The following is a 23120-nucleotide window of genomic DNA, read 5'->3' on the forward strand; positions in this document are numbered from 1 at the left end:
TTAAAAATATCTTCATGTTTTAAGTACACAGAGGCCTGTTTTATCATTTACACATCACTCTTACAAAAATGTTCCTATCTATGGTCATTACATTTCTGCAATGTATCATTTTTCCTACTTTATGAATAACATTAGTGACGTTAAGTCACTTGACAAACCATCATACAAAGAACCAATGACATTTTCCAGACTTTGTATGACTTCTCAGGCTGTTTCTCTAGTCTCCAAATTTCTTCTGTTGTTTTCGATGATGTAATATCAGTAAAGTATGTGTCAGCACACATGACTTTCTTGTAGCTTGAAAACACTTGATTCTGTACACCCTACAATCTCTCTTTACCCTTCTAGATCTTGGCAAGGTAGTGGACATTATCAAGGCTGCTTCATGGACTTACAACTGTGCATTCTCAGAGAACCTGAGCAGAAGACTCTGTGCTTAGTTTAATACTCTGCTACTGTTATAATGAAATGCTTGATCCTTTTCTAATGGAGCAATTCACATTTTCATTTTACACTGACTCTATAAATGATGTAGCAGGTTCTGGGCAAAATGAAGGTATTTGTACATGTGCAGTTGTATTTATCATCATATGGTAGATATAAATTCTGAGACAGTCAATCATAATTATCTATATGGGTAATATTGCTAAAGGAACTTCTAGGCTGTACCTTAAAGCATGGAAAGTGAAAATATTCTCCTCTCCCCTACAATTGGTTTCTATTGCCCTCTGCCAAAAAAATATTTATTGATGTGTTAACAGATGCTAATCCAATTTAAGGGAGTTTGATTTTCTAATACACTATAGTGAATATGTGTGCAATTATATAGCATGTTTTTTTTTACTATATATGATAAATTTTATAGATTTATGGGCAAATTAAATGTTTTGATCACATGACAAAATTTTCATAGTTCAAATTTTGTTTACTGAATAAAATTATTACAAGTATTGAGCCCAGACATTTCTTATAATTTTATAAAATTCATAAATGAAATATTAGAGGCCAAAAGTAGTGTCACATCTTTAAAAGTTTGTGCAAATGAACAACAGCTAACACATAATTTTACACATTATTTTCCAGCAGGGTCTATTTCACTAATTTACTGGGGTTTTGTAGTACCAGGGATTGAACCCAGGGGCACTTAATCACTGAGTCACATCCCCAGTCCTTTTCTATATTTAATTAGAGACAGGGTCTTGCTAAGGTCTTGCTAAGTTGCTTAGGGCCTCACTAAGTTGCTGAGGCTGGCTTTGAACTTGTGATCCTCCTGCTGTAGTCTCCCAAGTTGCTGAGATTACAGGTGTGCACCACCTGCCAGGAAATTTCACCAACTTTTTTTGGCTTTAAGTCAATACAAGTAAAAAAAGAGGTGATTCAGCAATTTCATTCAACAATTTTGAATTTAGATTATGTTAATAATGCATTATTGTAATTTGTGGATACTATTCAGCAAATTTTGATGTTAATTTGTCTGGAATGTAGCCTGGAAATCAGTATATTTTTAAAAATCTCCTGTGTATGCTACAGGAAACTTAGCTTTGGGTTCTACAATAGGTAAAAATACTTCTGTAGCTTATATACAAAAACAGCTAACATCGGAACTGTTAAAATTCTAACTGCTAACACCTTATGAAGATGTACAGAATTAACAAGTGCTCAATAGTGACGTGTATTTCTGGAATATACTCAACTATATTATAAATTAATAAATGCATTCTAATACCTAGGTGTAATTAACCACTGCCTTTAATATCTGAGTAAGTTTTGCCAATTTTTAACTTTATTATTCAATGTATATTTAGCATCTAAGAGTATAAAGTTAGAATATTATAAGTAAGCAGCTAAAGAAAATTTGGAAGAACAACTAAAAACTAATCTTATTATCCTTTGTTGTTATTTTGCATCAATTTTAAGGTAAGAGAAACTTATAATTGCCATTTTCACTATAATTCCTCTGACAAAATATCCAGGAACAGAAGTTCACATATTTCATTTTTCCCAAATGTCCTTCTGGGTTGCTTAAAATAATCTTATTATCCTTGGACCTGATATAAGAACGTGTTAATTTTTCTCATATTACTCTGAGATTAATTCGGCAGTACAAACACCACTCTTTGAAGACTATGAATAAAATAGCATTAATAGAAAATATATAATAGTTTTAATTTTAATAGTATTGCTTTAAAATAATCAGGTAGAAGATGCAATTCAATTCCATAGAATTTAGAATTTTCCCAGTTTCACAAATTTTTGTCAAATACATCTGAAATATTGTCAAAATAATTTATTTTATACAACCTACTATTTCACAGATCTTGAACATTTTTAGAGAATTCATTCTCACATTTATGTGCTCCTACCCTGATTAAAATATGCTCCAATAAATTTACACTATATTGAAGATCTGCATTTTTCCTTTTGAAAATCTCAGGGACATTTAGAACAGAAACAGTGACAACACTCTTCTAGATGGTAAATAGAAAAGAAGGAAGGAAAGGAGAAACCAGCAAAGGTAAAGAAAAGGATGTTAATAAAAATATAATGTAGTTCTCTCAAGAGATACAAAAAAAATGTAGGGAAAAAAAAAAAAAAAAAAAAAGGATGACTAATTTGGATTGATGGGCAAAAAAGGAAAAGTCCAAGAACTTGGAGAATGGAAATCTGGGGCCCAGACATGCAGTTGAACAATAAGCACCCTGCCATTCCTATAATCTTAAGTATGCTTTGTATTCCACAACTTTGGAGACTAGAACAGGGTGTTTGAATGGAATGTTTTGCATACATATACAGGAAACCCACAAAAATGTTTTCCTGCATCTTGTGGGGAAATCAAGACATGCCCCGTTATATGTTAACTGGATAGAAGAACATGTAATTACCAAAATGTACAGGAAAAAAACAACAATGAAGCTTGTTTATTTTCTGTAGCTGACCTCATCTTCCCTTCTGGTAGGGTGGGTGGAATTTAAGTTTGCTGAACAACTTAACTTATTGCAGTTCTCTCCTGTTGTGACCGTTTCTCCCAGACACCTTTGGGTGAAGCCTTCGTGGTTTAGGCTGTTTTGTTGTCCCCTTGTTCTATGAAGGGGGTTGAGGGGAGTTTAGATAACCTCCTGGTGCCAGGAATGTGAGCCTTATCTTCTGCTCTCAAAGGGATTTTCTAAGAAAGATCATAAACTGAGCTATCTCAAATTTTAATCCTTTTATTATAGCACAGGAGTAAAGAATACTTATTGTTGATTAAAGAGATTATAACTAATGTTTCTATTAACTTTTTTTGTTACATTAAAACATCACCTGTGATCTATCATAAGCACCACAGCTGTTTTGTGCATTGACCCAGTTTCTTGCTTTAATCCATTCTATTACAAACTAAAAAGCACCAGCAATAATCAGCAAAAGCCCTGAAAATGTTTCTATCTCTACTGTGTGGAGATGAGTGCTTAAAGCACAATTTTGATTTGTATATAAGAGGCAAATCCTACAATCTCAGAATTGTCATTGTGAAAAATAGGTGCAAGTCCCCAGAATTGACCCTGTCAAGCTTCCAGAAAAAGTTTCTGCTCCTGTAACAAGTCACATGATTATTAACAAAAGAAGTCCAGGGAGGATTCTAATAAATCAGAAAGTCATCACAGTCAGAAAAGGCTGTATCTCAAACTGCTTCCAAGTCATATGATAGATAAGAGATAGGAAGTTTCGACAAGATGACAACTTGTTATGTTAAGATATAGAGAATTTTTGAATTCCCACAACCTCAAGATGACAATCTCTCATCGAAAGTTTCTACTTAAGGAAATAATATAGCAAGAATGAACTGGCACAGATGAACAGAAATGACATGTGATAGGTCAGTCAGCGTTACCCTGGGGCTAGATTAAGATGTAATGCTACAAATAATGTCTTTATAAGTGTGTTTTACTTACTGTTTATTGCCTTGAGGGATCATCTTCAGGAGAGGAGGTTGAAGGTATAATTCTTTGAAATTATAAAGATATTCACTGACTGGGTGAACAAACAAATTACTATAAATTCAAGCTCTCCCCGCTACGAAACCAAATGTTTTACATGACTCAGATGACAAATTTCTGAAAAGAACTGAGAGTCTTAATAATATTATAGCGTGAGTTTCAAAGCCTTTTCTGAAATGACATTTAAATCAGAGTTTGAGGATAATTTTGTAAAAAAGGTATCAGCTGCATGAAATTAGTCTTTAATATCAACTTCATATTATAATATTAATATAAAATTAAATATAAACAATCTATTTTTAGTTTTACTTACTTATAAAACAAATGAATTATATTGTGTTAGAAGCTTTATTCGACATCAGAAAAACACCTGTTCTTTCATAATAAAAAGTGTCAGTGTTATGTCTGTTGTGTATCTGCATCATGTATTCATAAAAGATAAATTTAGCTTTGCATTTGGTCCGTTTACTGTTCCATGACACAGTAGAACAATAGACTTATATGGTATAACTCTATATCTATTTGTAATACCTTTTTTTTTTTTTTTTTTCCCCCGCTGGTGACAGGGATTGAACCCAGGAACCCAGGACTGCAAGCATGTACCCTACCAATCAGACACACTTCCAGCCCCACGGAATTAGTTGCTGTTTTCATCATTTTAGTTTCTCTCTTTCTCAATGTCTGCATGTATCTTTCCTTTTCAGCAGAAATTTTATGAATATATGTTACAAGTAATTTATATACATATATTCCTGACACATATACTTATGTACATATATTCCTGGTTTTTAAGCATGTTATATACTAGGGCAAAATGAACCAAAAACAGGATATGGAATTGAGAACCCCTTCACTTTTTCTCTCCTAGTTTTCTGTGTACAATGGTATATAAACTGATTTGGAAAACTGCAATTTTTGTCATATGGAAATTCCTAACCTTTTTAAAACTATTTCAAGAGAAGTAGAAGAAAACATTATTAAATCTATAGAGCATTTGGCTTTGTAAATAGAGACAGGTACACGATTTTTTAGGCTTTTAATGCTTTCTTTCCCTTATAAAATTATAATTGCACAAGTAAACTCTCAATGTGTATTTGATGTAAAAAGTGGAAACACTGGAGATAAACCTCAGGTTTCCTATGCAGAAGGAAGCACACCTACCAATATACTGTGTATTTTTATCAACATTAGTTTAATTAGTTTATATATTTCCCTAGGTACCATTAAGAACATAGGGTATTAATATTTTAACTCATCATTAATTACATACCTTATGCTTTAATTTTTTTAATTTGATTTCTTTTTTTTATTTAGCTTTTAATTTTTTACAAACTGCATTTTGATTCATTGTACACAAATGGAGTATATCATATCATTTCTATGGTTGTACACAATGTAGATTAATACCATTTGTGTAATCATACATGTACATACGGTAATGACGTCTGTCTCATTCCACCATTTTTCATACACCCCTCCCTCTCATTTTCTTCTACATATTCTAAAGTTCCCCCATTCTTCTCTCATTCCCCCCTTCACTCCCACTTATCCACTTATCAGGGAAAACATTCAGCCTTTGGTTTTCGGGGCTTGACTTATTTCACTTAGCATGATATTCTCCAATTCCATCCATTTATTTGCAAATGCCATAATGTTATTCTTCTTTATGGCTGAATAGTATTCCAAACAATGGATCGAAGACATAGGAATTAGATCAGAGACCCTGCACCTAATAGAAGACAAAGTAGGCCCGAATCTTCATCATGTTGGATTAGGATCAGGCTTCCTCAACAAGACTCCCAAAGCATAAGAAATCAAAGCAAGAATCAACAAATGGGACAGACTCAAACTAAAAAGATTTTCTCAGCAAAGAATACAATCGGGAATGTGAAGAGAGAGCCTACAGAGTGGGAGAAAATCTTTTCCACATGCACTTCAGATAGAGCACTTATCTCCAACATTTATGAAGAACTTACCAAACTTTACACCAAAAATACAAAGAACCCAATCAATAAATGGACCAAGGAACTGGAAAGACGCTTTACAGAAGAAGACACAGAGGCAATTAATAAATATATGAAAAAGTGTTCAACATCTCTAGTAATTAGAGAAATGCAAATTAAAACAACTCTAAGATTTCATCTTACTCTAATTAGAATGGCTATTATGCTTTAATTTTATGATGCCTTTTTTCACTTTGTATTCATTTTGAAGATCATTAAATGTTGATACAAATGAGTCTATCTTATCTTTTAATCTATTGTACTATCTTCCAGAACATGAATGAACCATGTTTTATTTAGCTATTCCATCACTGGCAGACTTCTATGTGCTTACAAAAACTATTATTCTAGAGTACTACGATAAACATTCTTATTTGTGCCTGTACCAAATGCTTTATTCTAGGTTTTATTTGGAAAAGTGGAATTTATGTGAACATGTTTATAAAATTAAATACATGATGACAAATGACACTGTATGTTGGCTGCACACATTTTTTATTGTGACCAATACCACAAAAGACCACATTTTTAACATCTCAAGAACAAAATTGCTGGCTCGATATCTGAACTTTTTCTATGCTATTTAGTTTAGCCTATACGGATTTTATTATTTAAATGTGAATTTTGGGGGGTAGGTCACTCTTAAATTTACCACAAGCATTACTACTCACTTTTAGTAGCTCTTGTCTTAGATCTCCCTGATATTTGTAGGCATTTGAATATGTTACCCAGAATGATACCATGGGTTATTATCCAATCTAGAACACATTTGAGAACACAGAGGCCAAGACTAGAGCAGCAGACATAAACCTGGACTAACCTGTGCGATCTGGAATGTATGGTCATCCTACAAAGTTTAAATATCTATGTTATTGCTTAACCCATTTTCTCAAATGCCTCTCAATTAGTAGTGATATTGAGTATTTTTACATAGGTTTACCATTTATATTTCTTCTCCTAAAAATTGTTTAAAGTCTGTAGTCATTTTTCCATTGTTTTGCCTATTTTCTTATTGAGTTTTAGGGATCTTTCACACACTTTCTCTTATCAGTTTTGTATATTGTTAATTTAGTTACCTTCTCTGATATATGTTTTTTTTTAATATATTTAGCTGTAGATGAACACATAACTTCATTTTGTTTTGTTTTTTGTGGTGCTGAGGATCGAACCCAGTGCCTCACATGTGTAGCTCTACCACTGAGCCACAACCCCAGCCCTCGTACATGTATTTTTATCTAGGTTTATGATAGGTCAAATTTAGATTTTATATTCTAATCTTATTTATGTCTTTCCATTCTTAGGATTACATTTTACATATTACCAGGTAATATATTATATCCTTTCCCTTGTATTAGGTAATGAATATAACATCCTCCACTTCCCTTATTATTTTTTTTGTTTCTTACGTACATAGATCTTTCATTCATTTGATAATAATTTGGGGGAATAGTTTATAGTTAATAGGGTTCAAGTGCTTGTTGCATTTCTTAAATTCAAACCAATATTTAATTCCACTCTCCCCATAATATTTCTTTTGCAGTAATTTTATATTTTAGAAAGTGAAGGAGACAAAGAAAAAATAACTTCCTCAGAATAAACTCCGTTATATAAATTTTTCCCTTGAATTTAGATATCATAAACCAATACCCTTCTTGGAGTTATGAAATAGATTTTGCAGTGGGCATGTATTAAGTACATGAAAACTGCTTGTTCATTCTCCCTGAGTTTGAAATACAGTTATCAGGGTATAAAATTTGAAGGAAACATGAAAACAACAGGAACATATGATAAGGAAAAGAAAGACTTCAAAGTGAGGTTACTGAAATTAATTGATACAATGAGCACACTTACTAATATGAAGGAACATTTACATTAGGAACAACACTTTACAAGAAATTGAGATAGAGTTTTCCATTTCTACTTTGGATGAAATAACTAATAGCAATCCAATGCAACACATAGATTTTCCATCTATAAAAGTCAGATGAAATACAGCATTTATGTTTTAAAGAAAGCTGTTAATGCAGTGAAAACTACAAAGCTGATAATTTACACACACAAAAATAAATACGCTCTCTTTTACAGCCATTTTTTTCCCCGAAGATATTTACCTGTTCTGAGCATGAGCAAGGAACTAAAAATTCAGAACCATTTCCAGAAGTTGGTTCCTATTAGGAGCCCTTGGTATAGACCTGGAGAAAATGGCCAAGTTCCCTTCAAGGCAAATACTGATTGCAGAAATTCAGAGTAGAAAGCCCAAAACGTAAGCAATAAGCCTCTGAAAGCAAGGCAGAGTTTTTCTACAATATCCTGCAACAAAATTTAGAATTAAAGATATTCTAAAGTAGAGAGCCCGGGAGAATAGACCTAACCCTTGGTAAAAATTAAGAGGATCACAGGTAAATCATAAGATAAGCCTCCCCTGGCTGCAACCCAACTTTGTTGCAGCACAGTCCCTGATTTGTCTAAAGTGATAGCTACCACATTATCTTTTCTGTTGAATGGAAAATTAAACCTCTGTAGAGGAAGATAACATAATCTGGAACCATAATCTGGAACCTTTATTACTTTGGCCCGTAATATGTTATTCTATCCAAGTTACCAGGGTGACATAAAAGACAACCACATGATCAAAAAACAGGAGGAAGGCAGGTGCCAGTGGTGAACTCCTGTAATCCCAGAGGCTTGCAGGGCCGAGGCAAGAGGATTGCAAATTTGAGGTCAGCCTTAGCAACTTAGTGAGATCCTGTCTCAAAAATAAATAAATAAATAAATAAATAAAAGAGCTGGGAATATAGCTCAGTAGTTAAGGCCCCCGGGTTCAATTCCTGGTACCAAACAAAACAAACAAACAAAGAAAATACAGAGGAAAAAAGGTAATAAGAAAAGAGTTGCTGATAATCATGGTAGTGAGGTTAACCAAACATGAGTTTCTAATAACTATCATAAGCATGAGTAAGAATATAAACGAAAATATGGAGAAAACACTAATGGATCAGAATTTTCACCAAAAATTATAAGGTCAAAAAACAGAGACATTAGAAGCTGAAAATAGTATAAATGAAAATACTAATCAGTTGAACAAAATTTAATCACAGATTATTCAAGAAGACAAAAGAGGAGTAAAAAAGCAAAATGGATGAGATGGATTGAATACAAAAACAAGATTTACACAAGTACATGAATACAGACTCAAATAAATGAATTATAATGGGAATGTATTTCAAAGGAATATGATTTCCAGACTATATTATACAAAAAAAAAAAACTATAAAAAATATTGCTTATACATGTAAGGAAAAATGCAGCTCAGCTTGGGACCCGCGGTGGCTCCAGCCCTTCTGACGGAACTGGTGCTCCCTACGCCTGGTCTCAGTTGCAGTCCAAAAATAGCTCCCAGAAATCCATGACAGACGCAAGACCTCATGCAAGAGACTTTATTATGCGGATGACTAGCGTGTCCGCTCCTGGGATGGAAAAGAAGGGAAAGAGAGAGATGGCATGGACGCTTCTTCCAGATATTGGAATCTCCCGGGCTGGAAGGAACCAATAGTGGAGGAGAATACTTGCAAGCTGACTGATGAACCAATAGCTAGCTAGCATGTTCAGACTGACAAGCTAGGATGTAACATGGGAAGCAGGAAATGGCTGTAGCATAGGCGGGATATTCCTGCAACGTAAGGGGCGGGCAGAGCAACTTTCAGACTGGCAAGTTAGGTTATGGTGCAACGGAAGGGGCGGGAGATCAGCTTTGTATTACATTGCCCTGTTTTTGATTTTATAAGAAAATCTCTTTTGGGTACATGGACGAAGGTCTGTCTTCTGTAATTGCTTCCTGCTGAGTGTGGAGTAGAGCTGTTTCAGGGGAGAGATATTGTTGTGACAGGAAGGAGTTGGGGACTCGATAGTTCCTCTGGGGAGCACACCTGTAGCCACGCTCCCATTTCTGTAAGATCCTGATATTCCTGTCATACAAGCTGATTGGTTGACATAGAAGCAGCACCCCTCCTATAAAAAAGGACAGGGGGCTCCCCTTTTTTCGGCTGGCATTCTATTGGGAAAAAAATTCCAGTGGTTAGGAAAATAACAAACAGGAATCCAGTCCTCATGGCTGGGCTTGGTTGTCTGGTGTCTCAGTTGTCTGGTCCCCAGTCTCTGGAATGGGAGAAAGGGTGGAGGGCTTCATGGCCTTCAGTCTGAGATGGAGGGGTCCCACAGGAGTGGCTGAGTATTGGCTGGAGGAAGCCTGTGGATTAGGAGCTGGAGAGGAGTTAGTGGATTGAGAATAGAGCTTAACCCGAGAAATGTGCAGCCATCCTGGTAGATCGTGTACTTTGACAGCTGTTGGTGTGGCCAGGATCACTGTATGGGGTCCCTGCCACTTGGGAGATAGAGGGATTGTAGCCTCCTGAGGAGGAGAAATAAGAACTTGGTCTCCTATTTGAAGAGGTTGGGTAAGGAGGCCAGATAAATGTTTAGGCAGGGTGGAGTCAGCATAAGCCCATAGAAATGCTCGAATGTGATCTCGGAGAGGAATGGATATCTGAGAAGAAGGGAAGGAAGAGACATTATCCCAGGGGAGCAGGATGGGACAACCGTACATTAGCTCGAAAGGGGAAATATTAGCTGGTTTTTTTGGGAGTGAACAAAGACGCAGAAGAGCAAGGGGCAGGAGTTTAACCCAGTTGAGGTGAAGTTCTAAAGAGAGCTTGGTTAAGACATTTTTAAGAGTTTGGTTTGCTCTTTCTACTTTGCCTGATCACTTTGGGTGAAAGGGAATGTGGAAATGTCAAGAGACTCCAAGAGCCTTAGCAAGTTGTTGGGTAACTTGGGAAATGAATTCAGGTCCATTTTCTGACTGGAAGGAAGTGGCACTCCAAAGCGAGGAATGATTTTATGAAGGATGAAGGTGGAGACAGTTATTGCCCTTTTGTTGGAGGTGGGGATGGCTTCAATCCATCCCGAGGAGGTGTCTATCATAACCAATAGGTATTTAAACTTTCTTACTGTGGGCATGTGAGTGAAGTCAGGTTGCCAGTCTACCCCTGGAATGGTGCCACGGACTTGGTGAGTTGAAAGAGTGGGGGGGTCTGACAGCTGTAGGATTGGTTCATAGGCAAACTTCACATGTGGAGGAGAAGTTCCTTCAGAAATGAGATGTCATAGGAGGACAGTTGCAGATGAGTCTTAGCAAACTGTAAGAGTGAGGAAAGTTTGGGGTGAAACAGACGATGGAGGTAGGAAAGTATTTCCCTGTTGGGGGGTGGTGGAGGTAAGGGATCATGGAGAGCCATAATGGGGGCTGGCATGGATGACAGAGCAGCCCTTTTAGCCTCCTCATCTGCCTTGTTATTGCCTGAAGTGATGAATGATTGATCTGTCCAATGAGCTCTGCAATGTACAAGGCCTATAATTGCTGGGAGGTGAACAGCCTCAAGGAGGTTTAGAATGTAACTAGAGTTGGCGATGGAGTTTCCTTTTGTAGTAAGAAGGTCCCTCTCTTTCCAAATAGCAGCATGGGAGAGGATAATGTGAAAAGCATATTTGGAGTCAGTTGTAGATTGTGAGGGATTCTCCCTTTGTGAGGGTGAATGCGCAGGTGAGGGCAATTAGTTCTGCCTGTTGGTTGGTGGTGTTGTTGGGTAGTGGTCCTGATTCTACCACCTTTTCAAGAGAGACAATGGCATATCCAGCTCGTCGGATCCCTTCATGGAGAAAAGAGCGTCCATCAGTGAACCATATGAAAGTAGGGTTGTGTAGAGCCCCTACCTGGACATTAGAGGGGCAGGGAAGTAACTCTTCCAGGGTCTCAAGGCAGCTATGCGTTGCTGAAGCATGTATGTCAGAAGGCAGGGGTAAGAGGGTGGCTAGATTTAAAGGAGAGCATGTCTTAAAGGAAATGGAAGAGTCCTCAATAAGAGCAGTTTGCAAGGCTAACACCCGACAGGGTGGCAGCGTTTGCAGACCCTTATAAGTAAGAAGCTCTGACAGATGATGAGGTGAGAGCTCAGTGGGAGCCCCAAAGGAAAGTTTCTTTGATTCCTGAACAAGAGAAATGCTGCAGCTAATACTCTAAGACATGGCACCCAACCTCTTATGGTGGGGTCTAACCTCTTTGACAGGTATGCTATTTGTCCAGAGGTGGGACCAAACACGTGTCCTAAGACCCCCAGGGCAAACCCACTTTTCTCAGAGACAAACAGGTAGAATAGTCTGGTTAAGTCAGGGAGGTGTAGGGCTGGGGCTTGAAGAAGGGCTTTCCTTAAGTTCTGGAAAGGAGCTTTCACTGTGTTGAGGAGAGGTTCAGTGGGAGTACCCTTTGAAGCCTCATAGGGGAGCTGCCAGGATGGAAAAATTGAGGATCCAGGATTGTAAATATCCTGCTAACCCCAAAAAGGAAAGGATTTCTTCCTTGGTGGATGGAGTGGCCATGTCCTGCAGCAATGCTTTTCTCTCTACGGTGATCCAGGTGAGAGGCTAACTCCTAAGTAAATGACCTGAGGCTGGGAAAGTTGCACTTTTGCTGGAGAGACCCTTTAACCCCTGTCAGCCAGAAAATTTAAAAGCTTAACTGCGTCTCTTTGGGAGTCCTCAAAAGAGGGACTACATAGAAGATCATCAACATACTATAAGAGAGAAGAGGAAACAAATGTGAGAGAGGCAAGATCCTGAGATAGCATTTGGCCAAAGAGATGAGGGCTGTCTCAGAATCCCTGTGGAAGAAATGTCCAGGTCAGCTGAAAAGAAACTGGAGTGAAAGGGTCAGTCCAAGCAAAAGCAAAGAGATCCTGTGAATCAGGGTGAAGTGGGACAGTAAAAACACATCCTTCAAGTCTAGCACTGAAAAGTATGTGGTGGAAAAAGGGATAGAGGAAAGCAGGGTGTAAGGATTGGACACAATGGGAAAGATGGGGACCACTGCTGAGTTAATGATGTGGAGGTCTTGCACTAAATGGTAAGATCCATTAGGCTTCCTAACAGCCAGGATGGGAGTGTTATAAGGTGAGTTGGCGGGGTGCAGAAGCCTTTCTGCCTTAAATCCTGGATGATTGGTTGAAATCCTACTAGGCTCCTTTGGCGAAGGGGATATTGGGTCTGGTCTGGGTAGGATGTTGGGTCCTTTAGATGAATGAGTACAGGTGAGCATTTGGCTATAGAGGGTGTATGGATGTCCCAGACCTTGAGGTCAACCAGGGACAGAGAAAGGGGATATGAAGACTCTGTTTGAGCTGTATATTCCTGCAGAGTCATAAGGAGAGGAATAGTAGAGGAGTCTTGGTTGAGGCACATGGTGGATGAGAAGGAATAGAGGCACCCAATTTGGTTAGGATATCCCTTCCCAGAAGGGGAATTGGACATGAAGGAATTATCAAAAAGCAATGAGTAAAGCCAATTTGTCCTATATGGCAGCTTATTGGAGGGGTTTGTAGGGGGTTATATGGTTTTCCCTCTACCCCAACAATAGAAGATTTGGCAGGGGAAATGGGTCCCCAAAATTCCCGCAGCACTGAGAAGGTGGCTCCAGTGTCTATAAGGAAAGGGATCTGCCTGCCTGCCACCGTAAGGGTCACCCAGGGCTCCTGAGTGGTGATGGTCATCAGGTGCAGAAGTCCTGGGCCCCCTCATTCATCCATTGCCAATCCCAGAAAGTCGCTGGAGGGAGGGGCCAAGGATGACCTGGCACTTCTCTGAGCACAAGGGCAATCCATTGCCCAATGTCCCAGTTGGTGGCATTTTGGACAAGGACTTGGGGGCTGCCGGGATTTGGGGCAGGCTCATGCCCAGTGGCCCTCTTGCCCGCACATGAGGCATGAGCTTGGAGGTCTTCTGGGAGCTTGGGCGCCCCTAGCAGTGGACAGTTGGGCAGGTCTAGCTGGCTGAAAGGCTTTGGCCAGCATTTGGTATTTTAATTTTTGCTTTTTTTCCTTCCCTTCTGTTATAAACCTTGAATGTCACTGCTAGAACCTCTGGCTGTGGGGTAAAGGGCCCCCTATCTGCCTCAATTTAGCCTTTATGTCAGGGTAACTATGGGGAAAATAATAAGGCATAAGTAGTTGCCTTCCCTCCAGAGTTTCAGGATCCTGGGTAGTATACCTGAGCATGGCCTCTGTGAGGTGACTTAGAAATGCTGATGGGTTTTCATCTCTGTCCTGTATTACTTCCTGAAGTTTGTCATAGTTAATGGGTTTAATGGCGGCTTTTCAGAGACCTGCAAGGACACAGGTTTGAAACTCATCCCGCCACAGACACCCAGTCCCGGTATTGTAGTCCCATTGGGGCTCCCTATCTGGTACTGCTTCAGCCCCAATGGGGTGAGTTGGGGTCAATTGATGAATCTCATCTGCATAATTGTGCGCCTGTTCCCAAACTCTCCTGCGTTCCTCAGGGGTTAGGGTGTTGGACATGATCATGTAAATGTCATGCCAGGTAAGAGTATAAGACTGGGTAAGGTACTGAAATTCCTTAATGAAGGTTGCAAGGTTGGAGGTGAAGGAGCCTAGCCGCTTCTCTATTTGGGAAAGATCAGACAGTGAGAAAGGAACATGGACTCTGATTACTCCCTCCGTGCCAGCCACCTCCTGTAAAGAGGCTAAAACATGTGCATGAGACCACATTGTGGGAGGACTTGGTGGGCTGAGTGGAGGAGCAGAAGCAGAAATGGAATGAAGCAAAGGAGAGGAATGAACAGGGGTTTCTGCAGCAGACTTGTAAGGGGGTGGTTCATCAGCCAGATCAAAGTCAGAGGAGAAGGAGGGGTTAAAAGGGGGAGGAGAAGCCAAGAGAACGTGTTCATGTTTTTGAGGAGAGCAAAGATTGGATTTAGCATGAAAGAAAGGAAAAACTCAGAGAAAATCCTCTTTCCATTCACCAGCTTGCCCACATATGTACTTAATTATACCTAGTATAATGTTGGGATCTAGGATGTCATAAAAGGACAGTTTGGCTCTAATTCAAGGAACAAATGGAGGTGCTTGAGATTGTCTAATAAACATCCCAAGGGCGAGTTTGCCGGGGTGGAGGTCCTGGATTCCATGGCGAAGACTGAGAAACACCTAAGTCAGTGCTCAAGGCATCCCACGAATACGGGTTAGGTAACTACGAGAAGGTAGTGCAAAGGTGTGGTCGTCACACAGCACCAGTGCCTACCGGGCAATAGCCAAGAGGGTTTGAGGACCTGATCAGAATTTTTGAGTGTGAAATGAGCCTCAACCCTGAGAGAGAATCTCCACCATAAAATCAGGAATCCACACAGCAGATAAGACTGACTATGGGGACCAGCCATAAGTATGAAAGTCATGGCTAGGGGTACCCCCACACCTCAGCAGCCTCGAGAGCCCTGGACACTCCATGGTCACTTCTCAGGTCAGCAGAGGTGTGTTTCAGTCAGTCTAGGGGGACCTGTCTAAGGGAGCTCACCAATTTGAAGTCCAGTGCTGCATGCAGAAAGCTGGGCGTCCGGGTAAATGGAAGGTGAGGCTGTGTCCACGGGTCACTGGGGCGGCAGATGGGTTTCCACTTGCCTAAGAAGTAGCAGAAGGGCCCATCCGAGTCCCGGCACCAGATGTAAGGAAAAATGCAGCTCAGCTCGGGACGGTGGTGGCTCTGGCCCTTCCGACAGAACTGGCGCTCCGTATGCCCAGTCTGAGTTGCGGTCCAACAATAGCTCCCAGAAATCCATGACAGGTATAGGCCAAGGAGTGGGATAGCTGGGTCAAATGGAGGGTCCATTCCAATGTATCCCATTTGTTTACAATAAAATAAAATTAAAAAAAAAAAGAAAAAGATGAATAAGAACACACACAAAAAAATTTAAAAAATGAACAAAATAATTATTTTGGAAAAAAAAAAAAAAAAGGAATCCATGATGGACACAGGACCTCACGCAAGAGACTTTATTATGCGGATGACTAGTGCGTCCGCTCCTGGGTTGGAAAAGAAGGGAAAGAGAAAGATGGCATGGTCGCTTCTCCCAGATATTGGAATCTCCCGGGCTGGAAGGAACCAATAGCAGAGGGGAATACTTGCAAGCTGACTGATGAACCAATAGCTAGCTAGCATGTTCAGACTGACAAGCTAGGATGTAACATGGGAAGCAGGAAATGGCTGTAGTGTAGGCCGGATATTCCTGCAACGTAAGGGGCGGGCAGAGCAACTTTCAGACTGGCAAGTTAGGTTGTGGTGCAACGGAAGGGGCGGGAGATCAGCTTTGTATTACAATGCATACCTTAAATATAAAGCCCAGAAAATTAAAAGGAAATAAAGTATACTTTGGAACACTAACCAAAAGAAAGATGGCATAGTATATTAATATATGATAAATTTTAGAGTTAAAATCAGCATATAAGTTACAAAGGATATTTTATCATGGTAAAGTTTTAATTCACAAAGAATATATCACATTTCTAAGTCTGAATGCACCAACAAAGTTTAAAATGTTTTAAGAAAAAAAATAACTCACTAAAAGGAAAAATATACAAATCTACAATTATTACGAAACACATGAAAATCTCTCTTTAAAGTTAATAAAAAGTTAAAAATATTTTAAAGACACAAAAAAAGTAATTAGTAGGCCTGAGCAACAGAATTGACACACTTAATCTAACGGCCAATATAGAATAATTTGTACAATAGCAACTGAATTTACATTCATTAAAATGCATCAAAATGACTGTATATTATATATAAACTTCACAATATTTCAAAGGTTAATATGTTTCGAGTGCATCTTCTTATCATAGAGGATTGAGCTACAAACTAATAATGAAACATAACTTTAAAATTCGCAATTGCTTGGAATAGAAAATTTCTTAAATTTTTTGCACCAAGGAATACATCACAACAAAAATTAGAGACTTTGAGTAAGAACACAAACACAACAAAGCAAAATATGTGGTATTCAGTTAAACTGCTTGGAGGAAAATATATAACCTTAAATGCATATGTTAGAAAATAAAAAAGTTTTTTTTTTTTTCTTGCGGTGCTGGGGATCGAACCCAGGGCCTTATCCTTGCAAGGCAAAGCACTCTACTGACTGAGCTATCTCCCCAGCCTCAGAAAATAAAAGTTTTTAAAAAACAATGCTATTGATTTTATCTGAAGATGTTTGTAAAGAATGAGCAAATCAAAACCAAGAAATGTAGAGCAGATATAATGAATATGAGAAGTAAAGAAATTTAAAACCAAAACTTGATTGTTTGAAAACATTACTACAACTGAAAAGTTCATTTAAAAATTTACCAAAAAAAAAAAGAAAGAAAACACGTATTATAAATTTAACACATAAAATGGGATTTTTCCATACGCTCCACAAATGTCAGCAAGAACAAACTTTCTGATTCAATGAAGAATTTCTTGGAAACACTACAGCACATATCTTTATGATGAATTATTGAAGAATTTCCTTGAGATCAGGAATGAGCCAATGACTGTCATATTAACACTTCCACTTACCAGTTATGGAGTTGCTAAGAAGTATAATAGAACAACAAAGAAAAGGCATTAGATTGAAAAGAAACAAAACTATTATTTGTAGATGGCATACTTTTCTACAAAGAAAACAACAAGAGAACCAAGAGCCAAACTACTACAATTCCTAAGTGAGTTTGACAGAGTCAATATAGGTCCATAAACAAATAATAAACAGCATCTCTGCATATCAGCCACAAACAAATAAAAAGTGAAATCTTTAAACAACGATACTATTTGCAAAAGCATAAAATCTTGAAATATTTAAAACAAAAGGCATATCGTAGTGTGCTACTCTGAAATAAAGAATACTTACTGGAAACAATTTGAAATGACAGTACATAGAAGGATAACCAAGTTCATGGGTTGGAAGACTCAAAATCATCTCTAAATTTATTACAATCCCAATTAAAATCCTAAAAAGTTTATTTACGAAATTGGACAAGTTTGTCCTAAAAATTCTATGCAAACTCAAGTGACTAAGAATATGTATCAAACTTGACAATTATTGAAACTAATTCACATTATGAGATCTCAAGATCTATTATAAATTCATATTTATTAATTCAGCATGCTACAGGCCAAAGCAATTGACCAATAGAACAAAATAACCCATAAATAGACTCACATAGACATAGTGCCTTCCTCATAGTAAGGGTAACATTTCTGTGTAGTGGGTCATGTAGTTAGTTATACATCCATACGGTAAATAATGAATATTTGCCTAAATAACATTCCATGTACACACAAATTGCAAAGATTGCAGATTAAAAGGTGAAAGATAAAACAATAAGTCTTTTAGAAGAAAACATACCAGACTATGTTATAACACTGGGGTAAAGAAAGTTTTCTTGATTTCTTATGTAAAATAAGAAAAATGATAGAGAAAAATATGAAAAATTAGATAATACTACAATTAAAATATTCTATTCATCAAAAGATAATCAGTAAAACAGTAAAGTGCAACACACAGGGCAGATTTTTACTGTGTGTATTTATGCATCTGGCAAAGAATTCATGTTCAAAATAAAGATTTCCTACAAAGACAGAGATTATTAAACAAGAATAAAAGTTATAAAACTTCACAAATTAAAATATCCAAGTGGCATACACACAAATGAAAGGTGAATCAAGTAACTGGCAAAGAAATGCAAGTTGAAATCATAATGTGGTACCCTACACATATACCGGAATATATTTAAAAAAGTTAAACAGAATCAAGTGTTGGCTAAAATTAAGGGAAACTAGAATTTTTGTACTTTACTGGTTTGAGTGTAAAACAGTACAAACAATTTGGAAATCAAAATCAAGTGAAACAAAGAACTGTTGATTTCACTGGGAAGTAATTGGGACTGAATACCATTAAAAAGATATGAGAATGTCGTTAAAGCTTTCCTTTTTCTACTAAAAAAAAGGGCACAAATTTACAAAGTGGTCTCATTGCCCTTCATTTTACTGGTTATTGCCACCTATAAAGATCAAGACTAAACGCTGATTATATAAAATTCTATGCAATCCTTGAAACCCTGGAGGAGTCTTTGCTGCAACTCTGCCACTCTGAAAACCCTCCAAGTAAAAAAAGCAGAGCAAACAAAAACAATTGCCATTTAAATGATGTCACCTGACTGATTATTGTTCCAAGTGCAGATTTCCTTTAAAAACATTTCTTCTCATCTCTAGAAAAAAAATCTTTCTTCATCTTATAATTTCTATGCAATAGATCTTGAGACACACCTTCATTCTCTTATTTCAGGGTCTGCAAAGGGGACAAAGAAACATACTAGGTTATCTGTGCTCTGTCCTGTGAGAAGCAGACCAAAGGAAATATTACTTATGCAACTTAATATCAAGTATATTTGAGATATTTACATTTCTTTATCTGTAACATTTATATAATAATTTAAGTTTTGATAGGTTTTTGGGGAACAGTGGGATAATTTAGGAAAATATGACTGCACTATACCTGAGACAGCAGGTGACTTCCCATTGTTCACATTTATCCTTGTTATAAAAATTTTGATTATTATTTTATTGTAATGGTTGAAATTCTAACATTATATTGGTGGTTTATTTCTCATAACAAATTATCATTATCACAATATTTAGCAGATTAAACAAACACATGTGTTATCTCTCAATCTCTTATGAGGTTGCAGTCAAGCTGTTGGGCAGGGTTGTCGTCATCTTACAGTTTATCTGGTGTGGGAGAATCTGCTTCCAAACTCACTCAAGTGGTTGTTGGCAGCCTTCCATTCCTGGCTGGCTTTTGGCCTGAGGCTTCAGTTGCTGCCATGTAGAACACTCCATAAGGTTGTTCATAGCATGACAGCTTGTTCTGCCAAGAGTGAGCCAACGGAATGAGAAAACGAGAAATGCTGGAGTTTCCTATGTTAATAATCTTAGAGTGACATATCATCACCTTGGCAGAAAGCCACAGGTTACACAAACCAACTTTTTTTTTTAATTAAAATCTTTTTTACTTTTACAGACTACATTTTGATTCATTGTACACACATGGGGTACAACTTTTCATTTCTATGGTTGTACACATTGTAGATTCACACCATTCATGTAATCGTACATATACATAGGGTAATACTGTCCGTTTCATTCTACTACCTTTCTATCCTCCACCCGCTCCCACCCCATTTTCCTCTACACTATGCAAAGTTCCTTCATTCTTCTTTTCCCCCTGCCACGCACCCTCGTTATATATTGTCATGCACTTATCAGAGAAAACATTCAGCCTTTGGTTTTTTGGGCTTGCTCTATTTCACTTAGCAAGATATTTTCCAACTTCATCCATTTACCAGCAAATGCCATAATTTTATTCTTATTTATGACTGAGTAATATTCCATTGTGTATATATACCACAATTTCTTTATCCATTCATCAATTGAAGAGCATCTAGATTGGTTCCACAATCTAGCTATTATGAATTGAGCTACTATGAACATTGATGTGGCTGCATCACTGTAGTATGCTGATTTCAAGTCCGTTGGGTATAAACTGAGGAGTGGGATACGTGGGTCAAATGGTGGGTCCATTCCAAGTTTTCTGAGGAATCTCCATACTGCTTTCCAGACTTCCAAAGGCACTATACAGATTTAATGCAATTCCAATTAAAATCCCTATGACATTTCTCATAGAAACAGAAAAAGCAATCATGAAATTCATCTGGAAGAACGAAAGACTCAGAATAGCCAAAGCAATCCTGGGCAGGAAGAGTGATGCAGGAGGTATCATAATACCAGACCTTAAACTCTACTCTAGAGCAATAGGAACAAAAACAGCATGGTACTGACACCATAATAGACAGGTAGACCAACGGTACAGGATAGAAGACACGGAGACATATCTACATAAGTACAGTTATCTCATACTAGACAAAGGTGCCAAAAACTTACAATGGAGAAAAGATGGCCTCTTCAACAAATGGTGCTGGTGAAACCAGAAATCCATATGCAGTAAAATGAAACTAAACCCCTATCTTCACCCTGTACAAAACTCAACTCAAAATGGATCAAGGATCTAGGAATTAGACCTGGGACCCTTCACCAAATAGAAGAAAAAGTAGGCCTGAATCTCCATCATGTTGGCTTAGGACATGACTTCCTTGATAAACCAACTTTTGTGTACAATGTGGGAGGTGACTACTCAAGAACTTAAGTACCAGAAGATGGGAATTTTGGGGGGGGTCATCTTAGAATCTGGCTCCCACAAACAATAATTCATTTTATTATATCTTATATTTGCTTATAGTCATTGACCATGCTAGTGTTGGTATTTCTAAATGTCTTAATTCCCTTAATTCTCATACCATATAAGATAAGAAATGTAATTCCATTTTTTTTTCAGATGAGATCAATAAATATTTTAAAGGCCAAGATTATAATAGCAGAACATTATTAAATATAATAATCTGGTAGTTTGTTTTACAATGGTATAAATAAATAAAAAGAAGCAAAAATTACAAAGATTCTAAAGGAGATATTATCTTGCTGGTAAAATAAAATTAAGCCATTATTTCAGCTATCATTTCAAAGTAACTGTACCATGAAAGAACAATTTTTCTTTTCTTTTCTTCTTCTATTTTTGGTATCAGGGATTGAACCCAGGGGTGCTCAAACACTGAGTCACATCCACAGCCCTTTTAATTTTTTTATTTTGAGACAGGGTCTTGCCAAGTTGCTTGGAGCCTGGCTAAGTTGCTGAGGCTCACTTTGAACTGAACTTGCAATCCTCCTGCCTCAGTCTCCAGAGCCTCCACTGGGACAATTTTTTAATATCTACAAAGCATTAACTATTTTATTTATTGATACTATCAATTAAAAAAACATGTATTTTCTCCCTTCATCTACAATGTCTTTACTTTGTCACCAGATTGAGAAAATTCTCAGACCCTGCCCTCATTTTTATTGAAGATTTTATCTATTAGCATATGCAATTATGTGACATTCTCCTATTTCCTAAAGCACATCTTTTTAATAATTTAATGATATAGAAAATGCAGTAGAGTTTTTCAAGGAGAATATTTCAACTGATTTTTCTTTATGTACAAAAGAAACTAATGACTATGTATTAGACATTGTAAAACCTCTATAATTTGAAGTCCTGAATTTTCTCTTAGAATGCTACCCTTTCTTTTTATATGCTAAAACAAATCATTCCTTCTTATTCACCAAATCTTTTTTGATATTAAATTATTTTAAAACAATTACATTAAAAATCTCTTTTTAAGTATTTAAAACACTGACATCAGGCTCAAGGGAATCAGAGAACCTGTGATAGATATAGGAATAAAGCTGAAATCCACAAAACTAGTATCACAAGCTAACTATGGGAACTTACCGTTGCTCATACTGCTTTCCTACTGTTTTATGCATTTCATGTCATTTTGTTTCATTTCCCTAATTAAGAATTAATGAACATCTCTTTAAAGAACATACAACATTTAACTAACAACACTTGTATTAATGTCACTTTAATATTCTTTCCACATCTTGCTCATTCTATTGAAAACGATCAGAGTTCACTTTTCAATATAAACATTGGGAATTCTCTATGCTCTACAATATTATGTTAGCATTAAATGACAAGAAAACTGGAAGTACAGCCCAAAGAATTCTGTGCAGGGTTATTAGGCAGAACATATTTTAGCTACATTGTAAATGTATGAGTCATCTATAAGCCATTTTTATTATCTTTATGTCATTCAAACTTCTAATAAGATTAATAAAAACCATACTTATGATGGATTTTGAATGTCTAATAGTTCAAAAAAGGAGGATGTTATAACTATCTTAATTAGTTGGAAAGAATCAATAATAAACAGTCTGTAAATTCTTAGTATTTCAGTTGTCAATGCTTCTCACTTTACCATTACCGGATCACTCAAGGTGGAGGTATTTGCAGCTTGGGTGTCCTATTCCACCCAATGCTCACACTTAAGGCCTAAACAAAATCTCAGAGTGCCTCTGTGAACCCCATAAAACACAGAAACTGAGGACAGAGGACATGTTAACTTCTATCGAGGAGTTATCAGTTGAGATAGATGAGAAATTGTTCTTGGCTATCTTAAAGATACATAGAAGAGTAAATAATAAAATATTCTGTCTAGATAGGAAATACACCATAAAAAAATGATGGTGGATGTATAAAATGAATCTTTTTGGA

The sequence above is a fragment of the Sciurus vulgaris genome (genome assembly GCF_902686455.1).
Source record: "Sciurus vulgaris genome assembly, chromosome: 6".
Taxonomy (NCBI): Eukaryota; Metazoa; Chordata; class Mammalia; order Rodentia; family Sciuridae; genus Sciurus; species Sciurus vulgaris.